The following is a 10,883-nucleotide window of genomic DNA, read 5'->3' on the forward strand; positions in this document are numbered from 1 at the left end:
ACACCATAGAAAGGCCCTGTCCCCGCTGCCAGCTACTCTGTGCCAGCGGGTGCAACCCGAGCACCTGCGTGCAATAAGCGGCAGAGAAGAGCAGCTTCAGCAGAGAGTTGGAGGACGCGAAGGGTCCATTCTCTTTCCAAGCTCCAGAAGAAACTCATTTAACCAGGAACGTGGAGCAATCATCTCAAGAATAAATTCTGTGCAAGTTGTCGCAGTAGAACTCCAACCCAGCGTGTCTCTCCCCACGGCCAGCCCACGTGCTCTTGGCAAGCAGGCCGCATCGCGTCGAGGTAATTCCTTAATGCTGAAACCACCAACAAGCAGGCGCCCCACCAAAAGAGAAAAAGGAAAGAAAAAAATGAAACATGCTTCTGGGCATCTGGAAACGGTTGGCGGGAGTGTAACGTTGTCCTCTGGAAAGGCAGGGCTGTCACTGCAGTAAATCTTCAGTGCGGCAGTAAACAGCAACAAGACGGGATGATCCAGGAGGAGGCAGAGCGCGAATCGGAGCATGGCCCGAATCTCCCACTGAGACGGAGCAGCGGATTCCAGTGGTTCCATCCAAATAGCACACATGTGGGAAGGGAAGGGAAGGGAAGGGAAGGGAAGGGAAGGGAAGGAAAGGAAAGGAAAGGAAAGGAAAGGAAAGGAAAGGAAAGGAAAGGAAAGGAAAGGAAAGGAAAGGAAAGGAAGAGAGGAGAGGGAAGGGAAGGGAAGGGAAGGGAAGGAAGGGAAGGGCAGGGAAGGAAAGGAAAGGAAAGGAAAGGAAAGGAAAGGAAAGGAAAGGAAAGGAAAGGAAAGGAAAGGAAAGGAAAGGAAAGGAAAGGAAAGGAAAGGGAGATGAGGAGGAGGAGATGGAGGAGGAGGGAGAGGGAGAGGAGAGAAGAAGGGAGGGGAGGGAAAGGAATTGGCCCTATTGTCACAAAATTAAACAACTGGGGTCTAGAGCTGTGGTGAAGAGCATATCAAATATTCATAAAGTACACACAAATCTCCCTATGCAGCAAATTTTAGAGAAAAGGAGGTGTCTTGCCCAGCTTTGCCCAATGTTTCAGGGTTTTTCCTCTGCAGTGAGTTTTCCTGAATTCACTGTCCATCACTGACAGTAAACTGTGGCCTGTTTGCAGAGGTGTAATCAGATTCTGTGAAAGGACGCTACTAAATTGCTTTGCACCGATTGCAAAGGTGGTTAGAACTGCAGACTCACGTTGGATCCTAGAAAGCTTTTACTGATGCTAATCGACTTAATACTGTCTGCATTTCCCAGTTTGCGATCCCCAAGTTTTGAGCCTCACATCCAGGAATCCCCAACCGTGCAGGATAGGATAATGGGAAGCATAGCCTGAGCCCCAGGCAGGGAACCAGCCGGATGAATCTTTTCCACCCAAACGGTCTATGGACACTTAGTTAAAACATCCACAATAACAAGGAAAACTCTTCTAAAACTGGAAGAAAAGATAGCAGCAAACAATCAAAGAATCAGCAATGAATGAGTGGCGAGTGCAACTGGGTTGCATTGCTGCATTTCCATTTTCTTTTTCTCTTTTGGTGGGGCGCCTGCTTGTTGGTTGGCTGCACTCAGAACAAGCCCATCTCCACTCAGTGCCAAAAAGATAACAAAGGAGGTGCCAACTGAGCCCCCCAAAGGATAAGGGTTTTGTAAGAGGGGCACCTCCACCAGAAAAAAACTAATTCTGGTTGCATCCATCTTGGCTCCAAAGTTAGGGACAGCGGGCTCCATCTCTAATTCCATTATTTAGCTGCGGACTGCAGATCCAGTCGCCGAGCCCATGTTAGGAACCACGTGTGCAGAATCCTCCCTTAAGGATTCTTCTTTTTTTTTTGCCTGTCAGCTGATTGGAAATGACAGCCAAAGATTGGATTTAATCTCCCAAATTCCGTTTTTCTTGCCAAAAAAACTGAAAACCAAGACTCCGGTGTATGTATGTGTTTTAAAAGGCTTTGCTTACAGCTCTAGCTTTAATGTTGCTGTTTTGCTCTAATAATTAGCAATGGTGCTGAAGTGTGCATTTTCTGGCCCAAAAATGTGAGTTTAACCCAGTGTTTCTTAATCTTTGCAAATTGAAGATTTGTGGACTTCAATTCCCAGAATTCCCCAGCCAGCATACTGGCTGGGGAATTCTGGGAGTTGAAGTCCACACATCTTCAAGCTAACTGGCCTCACCTTTGCAGGCTCAACCCAAGGCCTGCATTATAGCCCCAAATGTTCTTCTTTGACCCAGATTAAAATCCAGATCAGAGAGAAATTAGAGCCCATGTTGCTCGCTGTCAAATTTCAGGAAAAATACAAGGAGAAAACAATGCACCAGATTTTGGGAGTTTAAAAAAAAAAAAACCACACAAAAGCCAGATCTATTTATCAACACAACATTTCAGTAAAACAAATGTGTCTTTCTGCTCTGGATCAGAATACATATTTACATGGCCTTCACCATTGTCACATTACTTCATAGATGGATGTCAGCTAAGACTTTTGTTTTTCAAAAGAGTTGGATTGCACCAAGGTTTCCCTCCCCACAAATAGCCCTCCTACCCAAATTCCCTCCCCCTCCAATGCCTGTAATTAATTAAGGGGAAGTTTAACACATGGCAATATATGTATCAAGAGAATATCTCGCTGGCTCGAAGTGGTCTAACTGAAGGGGCACCACGCATTTTCTTATGGAAAAACTGTTTGCTTTTTAATAGAACACACAACTAAAATAAATAGCCCAATTCTTGTAGATTCGTCAAACTTAAGGGTGCTTTGGGGGCAATTGGCAGAAAACAGTAATAGATCCGCATAGATTTCCTGACACCTGGCAACATTTTGCATCCCTCCAAAGCCACCCACTTTCTCTGCCCACAGAGGACAGGAAGAACGTCTGACTCACGACAACGGCTTCATTTAGGTTCAAGGAACTCTAGGAACTGCAGGATTCCCGGTGCTTCAAATGCCGCTCTCGATGGGGACCTTGGAAAAGGGGGTTTTCCCGAGTAGGATGCACCAAGGCGTAATATGCCTCAGGAGCAGGGAAAGGATCTCCCTGCCTTCCTCCAAGTGGGGCAGGATTTGGAGCAAATATGGGGCACTCTTGGGCCTTCAGCTGCACCCCCCAGCAGCTCCAGTAGCGCTCCCAATGGTTAGGGGTTTACACAAGTCTTGCTGCATTCCAGCGTCACCGCTGGAGGATGGCAGGATCCAGTTAAGGTTCACTGCTGTGCCCAAACACACAAACACAATTAAAACTCCATCTTGTTGAATTGCTTCATATCGAAATGATTTCTTATTTATACAAAGGCTTGCGCAATTCAGGGAGACGTTCTCTTGAGCTTTTGAAAAAACACACGATAAATACGGCAAATGAGACTGAATTCGCTTCTTTGGCACCGCCGGGCCGAACTTGGTTGGCCATCTGGTTGAGGTTAAGGCAGACTGGGAGAGATTCTGCTATTGATCTGCTTAGTTGCTTGTTTCTTTTGCTTTTGGCCTGTCCAGAAGCCAAACTGGAAGCCGTGTAAAGATGCTGCTCCAAAAACACAACAGCATGTGATCCTAGCCTGCGAGGTATTTGCAGGGCACATTGGTGGAAGGGTGAGGAACCAGACTGACTTCCTTTTTGCTCAGCAGCTGATCCTCCTCTGTCCCAATTCCTGCCCCCCCCCTTCTATTGCTGGCTTTGTTGCTTTGCTCGTCACAAAACAGAAGATCCTTAAAGCCCTACATGGCATGGGACCATGAAAGATTTTGGCCCATCCCAGTAGATCTACAAGGGGGTCCTGCTCCGAGTCCCCTAGGTGAAACAGTGCCACCTGGGGGGTCCTTGGAAGCATGCCTTCTCTGTCATGGCATCTGCCTTAGGGAACAGACCCCCACCCCACCCCCACCCCTGAGATATGGATGGCCCCATGCTATGAAGACCTGTCTCTTCCCACCAGGCCCTGGGCCAAATGTTGACAGAGCTCCCATGGTTTGATGGATCTACCAATGGGAGCTTTATTGGGGTCTCAACGTGGTATTTTTTGCTTTAGTAGTTTTATTGTTATTCTTGTGGTTATTGCAGCATTGTGTTTTTATTCTTGCTTGCTGCCCTGAGTTCCTTTTGGTAGATCGGTGACAATATACATCTGTCAAATCCATCCATCATTCCATCTTTGGAGAAGGAAGGCTCAAGAAGTGCTTAAGAGAAGGGGTAAGCCGAATCTCTGCCCAGTCTCTCTACCTTAGATTTTCTCCATGTTAGTGACCACCCCCCTCCCAGAATATATCTCTGCCTGCAGCAAACCCCTGTTTTTAATATTTTAAAGCCATTATCCCCAATCGGGTGGCTTCCTCAGTCTTGGGGCTGCAAATCCTTGACTCCCCAGCCAGCAAAAAGCAGAGGTGGTTCCAGCAAATTGGGCTTTCTTTGAGCCAGTGGTTGTGTTCTGCTTCTTTTAAAGGCCACCACCAATGAATTAAAAGCCATTCTGAGCACAACTGCTCAAGTGCAGATGTTCTAGCACCAGCGTATCTGCAGCGGGGCAGGACTGGGGAAGGGCATTTTCCAACGTTTTCATAGGCCAGACTTTAGGATTGATCCTGTGTGCCTGGCCCTGGTTATTCTCAGGCTTAGCACAGAATCCTAGGACTGGAAGGGAGCTGGAGATATCCTGACCAGGGCAGGAACGCTCAGCCCATCCCAGGCAAACGGCTGTCCCATCTTTGCTTGAAACCCTCCTGTGATGGAGCATCCATGACCCCAGGAGGTGGGCTTTTCCACTGCTTCGGAGCTCTCACACTCAGGAAATTCCTCCTTCAAACATTACACTGAACTATAACCTATGTGAACAGATTTGGTTTGCAACCTTTTTTTTTTAGATTTTTTATCCTGCCTTTATTATTTTTAAAAATAACTCAAGGCAGCAAACTTAGCTAATACTCCTTCCTCCTATTTGCCCCACAACCACAACCCTGTGAGGTGGGTTCGGCTGAGAGAGAAGGACTGGCCCCAAGTCACCCAGTTGGCTTTCATGCCTAAGGTGGGACTAGAACTCACCGTCTCCTGGTTTCTAGCCTGGGGCCTTCACCACTAACCAAAATTCTGGCTGAGCCACACAAAGAATGAAAGCAGGTTAACGCTAACCAACTTAGCGTGTGCTGTCAACTCCACCAGCATGTAACAGGTTGTTTGAACTTTAAAATTACTTCCCCCCCATGCCGTACAGTAGTTAGAGGGCCCGTTTCAAGTCCCCATTCCACCTCCACGCTGCTTTACCTCACAGGGTTGTTGTCATGAAGATAAAATGAAAAGACAGCCCTATAGGATCACGGGGAGGTGAGATGACTGAAAGTAAGTAATTTATCCCCATGTGCACTTGATCCAAGGGGCTATATGACTGTGTAGAGACTGTTGTTGTCAATCTTTTTATTATTATTGCATGGTCTAAAAGTCAAGATGACATTCAAGGCCACTGAAGGTAAAAAAAGGACGGAGGTTTGATTGGATCCTCATGGCCGCCATCTTGACTCTTTGACAGACACACCCAGGTTTTTAGGCTGGAAATACGCCGCAGACTAGCACTTGGTACAGCAGCCATGAAGGCCTTGGAACAGATATTCAAATGCGATGTGTGTCTATCCTTACAAAGATCAGAGTTATGCAAAGCCATGGTCTTCCCTGTGACACCCTATGGAAGCGAAAGTTGGATTCTGAAGAAGCAGGATAGAATGCGCATTGACGCCTTTGAACTTTGGCATTGGAGAAGACCATGGAGAAGACCATGGACAGCCAAGAAAGCAAACAAAAGGATCATTGAACAAATCCAACCCAGGGTTCTCCCTCAAGGCACACATGGCCAGGCTTAAATTATCCTACTTCAGACACATTATGCAAAGACCCAGCTCTCTGGAGAAGGCTCTGATGCTGGGCATGGTGGAAGGAAAGAGAAGAAGAGGATTACCAGCAGCTGGTTGGATGGACTCAGTTACAGTGGTGATGGGGGCACTGTTGGAATAGCTGGAGGACCAGCCTGGGGACAGATCATCATGGAGAACATTTATCCATGTGGTTGCTAGGAGTCGAAAATGACTTGATGGCACAGAACCAACCAAGAGCCCCACTCCTGGCAAGAAGCATCAGGAACAGTGGAGGAGGAAAAGAAGCCAGTCAGAGTGAGCAAGAAACCCTCTTGCCCGTAAACCAGGGGTGAGCCCCCAAGTCCCCATTGTTCCAGCCCTTGCAACTCCTCCAGCCACAATTCCTGAAAACTGACAGCATGACTTCCTCCCCTTTCAAGGTGGGAACAGAAGGCCCTAGCGTGGGCCCTCAGAAAGGCAGGATGCTGAGCCCCCTCCTCAATGGCCCCTGGAAATCCAGCCCTGCCCAGATGTGTGGGGCGGGGGCCCGGTCCTGTCTGCAGCTCAAAGGGGTCCTGCCTCCCTTCCCCGCTCCATAAGCCGTGTTGTGTTTGTAAGAGCAGTAAGTGGCGGAGTCCAGCTCCTCCGAGCCCCATTTCCTCCTTGCAAGGTGTGGTCCTGGCCCTAGGAGAGACAAGAGTCTATAAAGAGAAACCGGGTGGGTGTGAGCCCAGCGGGGGGAGAGAGAGAGACGGAGGGGGGGATCCAAGGCTCCAATAAAACATGTGTCTCTTCTGCCGAGCGCACTGGCGCTTGGGCTGTGCTCCAGCGTTGCCAGACGCCAATTCTGCTGCGGAGGGTGATGGGAGAGGTCACCAGATGGCTTTTACAACGATCTTATCGTTGCCCAGGAATATCCAACATTTCCTCTCTCTGTGCAACGCTGCAAATACAATGAAAGCAAAGCTGGCGGGGCGACGGCAGCTCGCCAGCCCCCTCCCTCACCCCACCGCTTCCACAGCTTGCTCTGCAGCTTCTTTCGCTCGCCCACCTGCCTGCGTGGGGGGGGGAGAGTGGGGGGCAGGAATGGTTTCTTCACACACACACACACACACAGACACACGGAGGATCTTCTGAAGCTGGAGGTTCAGGCTGTGTGTTTCGGTCACACCCTGATCTTGCAGGCTGAAAATGTGGAACCCTTTTCCTTGGTGCGGTTGGACAAGGGCGAGCTTTGCCAGTCCTGTTTTGCCAAACCACTTTCAATCCGTAGCAAGGCTCCTTAGATCTGTAGGGCTTGCCCTCTGCCACGTTCGTTGGTTCACGCATTTATTTGGCTACCTGGCTCTGAGAATCTGACTCGGTGCACAAGAAGTAAAACCAACCAACCCTTAATCAACCAGGGCTAAACAACACATCTCATTGCGACTTAGTAAAACAATAACATGGCAGTCAGAGTTAGAATGCTTTGCCCATCCTTGAACTGGCAGAAACTAACGGTGGCATGAAATGGGACCCCTGGCTGCTGATCCTCCTCCTGCCTTGATTTCTCTCTTCCTAGTCACTACCCAGCCTGACTTTCCTCCTATGTAATGGGGGAAAATAACTAACAGATCCGTCCCATCTTGAAGGTGTCTTAGATGGTACCTGAATAGGGGAGAAAAGGCTAATTTAACACAAGTACAGCTAACCATACTGATGGTTTTGAACTTTGATGTTGGAGAAGACTCCTGAGAATATCATGGGCAGCCATGAAAACAAACTGATGGATCATCGAACAAATCCACCCAGAGATCTCGCTCGAAACACAAATGACCAGGCTCAAACTGTCCTACTTTGGACACATTATGTGAAGACTCAGCTCCCTGGAGAAGGTTCTGATGCTGGAAAAGGTGGAAGGAAAGAGAAGAGGATGACCAGCAGCAAGGGGGATGGACTCACACTGGTGATGGGGTGATCATTGGAAGACCTGAAGGACCAGGTTAGGGACAGATCATCATGGAGAAGATCTATCCGTGTGGTCACTAAAAGTCAACAATGACTTGATGGTAGGTAATCAATCAATCAATCATAGCTAACAGTGGCTCAAGGCTCACTCCTGGGGTGGGGACAAGATGAAGACTATGCCATGGGGACAAGGGGAAATGTCAGTTTTGCAAGGCTCAGTTTGCACCATAATTAGGGGCAAGAAGAGATATGACCTTGAACTAGGAACTAGGGATCAGGTTAGGGATCAGGTTGCAAAAAGATGTTTCTTGACTTCCAGTTTGAATATGAATCCTTGCAGAAATCCCTAGAAGAACATTTTTTCTCTTTCAGGTACCCCCACCATCATGTTGCTAATGTCACTTAACTGCACCCTATCAGCAAAGGTGCACCGAAGGGACAATGCTGATCTTTTGACCCTCTGTCCATATCAGCAACACCATGGGGTTCTGTAATCAAGACACAAGAGATGCATCTGAAAGATGTCTTAGCTACAAATGTGTAGAAGATAAACGTTGAGAAATGGTCCCTACAGATGGTACTCTGCCAGATAATAAGAGGAAAAGGCAGAACAGGAACCCCCAGTCTGCAACGTTCAGCAGAACTTGAAAACCAATGGATTCTACTCCATTCTGGAATCTGCAGGGATCTGAAGCTACCAGGCGCCCCCAGATGAGTGGGATTACAACCTCCATCACTCCCATCCAGCTGAGCCACTGAAAATTGCACAGTGCATCTATTGTAACCCAACCCCCCCTTGGAGCAAATACATTGGCCAATCTGCAGGGATTCCATTCCCAAACTCCACCATTTACCAAATCTAAGATCTGGTCTAGAAATGCATCTACATTCATTAGAATCAAGAATCCTTCCCCCAAATCCAGACACCCTTCTACAAAAGCTCCACAAGGTAAAGAAGTTCTTAAGACAAGTTTAAGACTGGCTTCTTTGGGAATGCTTTTTCATCTTCCCAGTCTAGCCTACAGCCGTCAGATTTCCTGGTGGTGTCCTGTCCCAGTGCAAACCAGGATGGACTATGCTTAGTTTTTCCCAGAGCAGTCAATGTCAGATTGGTGCCACCGTGCCTCTGGCTGAGATGCAAAGTTTATAGAAGTCTGCAAGAAAGAGATATAGGCCCCCAGTGAAAATAAAGGCAAATAAAGGAAGCACAGAATAATGGGAGGATGGGAGATTATAATTAACTATAACCATGACCCAAATTCAAATCTCTTCTTAGCCATGGATGTATAAACCCAACAAGTTTAACTTGTTTATTTAGGTTAATTCATTTGCCGGATACACAGAACACCTGTAAACAGGCCAGTTGCAAATCTAGCAGCTGCAGTTACAACTCATGCTAATCTTGGCTAGTTTTTAACTTGGTTGAGACTTTGCTTTTTGTTTTGCTTTTTTTTTTTTTTTCTTTTCGTGGCTTATCCTGATGTGCAAATCTACCTCCTTGGGTCAGTTTATGATGGAATGGGTTGTGTAAACCAAGACGTTGTATTAACTCGGTAACAGAGTTAAGTCTGTGTGAACCTAGTCATAGAACTGTAAAATTAACCAAGCTGGGCATGATTCATTGACCTGCTTAACCATGTGGCCTGACCTCAGCCATCATGTTTCCAATGCTTTGCACACAAAGCCCTCCTACGAGGGGCTCAAATCCCATTTTGGCACCCCCTGCATGCATTTCCAACCTTCAGTGCCTACATTCAAACTGTACACCTAACAAGCTCAAATAAAAATCTAGCCGCTGCTTTTGTGCAAAAGGATAGTGCTACTCCTAGGGGTGGGGAGCAAGCTTGTGGTCCAAACCCAGCCTGTTTGGCTAGTTGTGCATCAAGCGAAGCGAGAGCCATCAGATTCAGCCTGTCGGGTGAACGTAGCCAATGTTTTAATTCCCACCCTTATTCTGGACCTGCAGGAGTCATGGTTTTCTGACTCCTGCAGGTCCAAATTTTTGCCCCCATTCCTACAGTCAGTCTCCAGGCACTGAGATCCATTTCACCCTGTCTTAGTGGCATTACCACATCTGGACGCACTACTTCTGGACCATAAGGGCTGGAACAGATGGCCCCACCCTAAACATGTTTCCCACTGGCTGATACAGCGTGTGTGTTGAGACATGAAATCTGAGCATGTGGTCATTCCTCCTTTAGTGAGAATGATCATGTGGGGCCGGATTGGGGTAGTAAAGATCTGGTCCCCTGTGCTCTAGCAGTCCTCTTTGGGACTGCCACAGAAGTAGTGTCCTCGGTGAGAATCGCCACCACCCTTAGTTTGGCAGGCTGCACGGCTGCAACTTGAACAGTCAGCGCAGGGCCTCGCTGTAGAGATGCCCAAGTTGTGGCTATGAGGATGCCTACACTCTCAAGCTGTGGCAAAGGTTGGCACCGGTTTGCAATGGGATAGAAAGGGGACATTACTAAATATATAGCACATCAATATAGCAAGTGTTGGCATCTGGCTGTTCTTGGTAGGCCTCAAGAAGCTAATCAGGTTAGATGTGGATAGTGCTTAGAAGGGGATGGGGCACCACTAAGAAATCCTAGGGCTGAAAGCAAGACCGGAAAGTAATTATTTTGTTAATTCATGGCTTATTTTATATTTTGATGTATGTTTTTATTACCATTTTAACTGAATTTTTCATTACAGGTAGTCCTCGTTTAGTGAACATGATGGGAACCAGCAACTTGGTTGCTAAGCGAAGCCGCTTCTAAGTGAAACCACAACTGTGCTTATGATCTTACTTCAGCTTTCCTTTGCTTTACAGACCTGCAAAGGTCGTAAATGCGAGGATTGGCCGCAAAGTTATTTTTCATCACCATTGTAACTGCAAATGGTTGCTAAATGAGGCAGTCACTAAACGAGGATTACCTGTATTGCATTTTTATTGTAAACCACTTTGAGGTTTTTAAAAATAGGAAGGGATAGACACTTATTTTAAAAAAACAAACAAACATGCGTGAAACAAGGGCATGGTAAAAACGCATCCATTTGGTTGCCCAGAGCATCGCACAGTTGTATCTTTGAAGTCAAGAACTTTACTTTAAAT

Source organism: Python bivittatus, unplaced genomic scaffold (assembly GCF_059951505.1).
Source record: "Python bivittatus isolate LINGU-HERP-01145 unplaced genomic scaffold, Pbiv_v1 ctg000700_np1212, whole genome shotgun sequence".
NCBI classification, from domain to species: Eukaryota; Metazoa; Chordata; class Lepidosauria; order Squamata; family Pythonidae; genus Python; species Python bivittatus.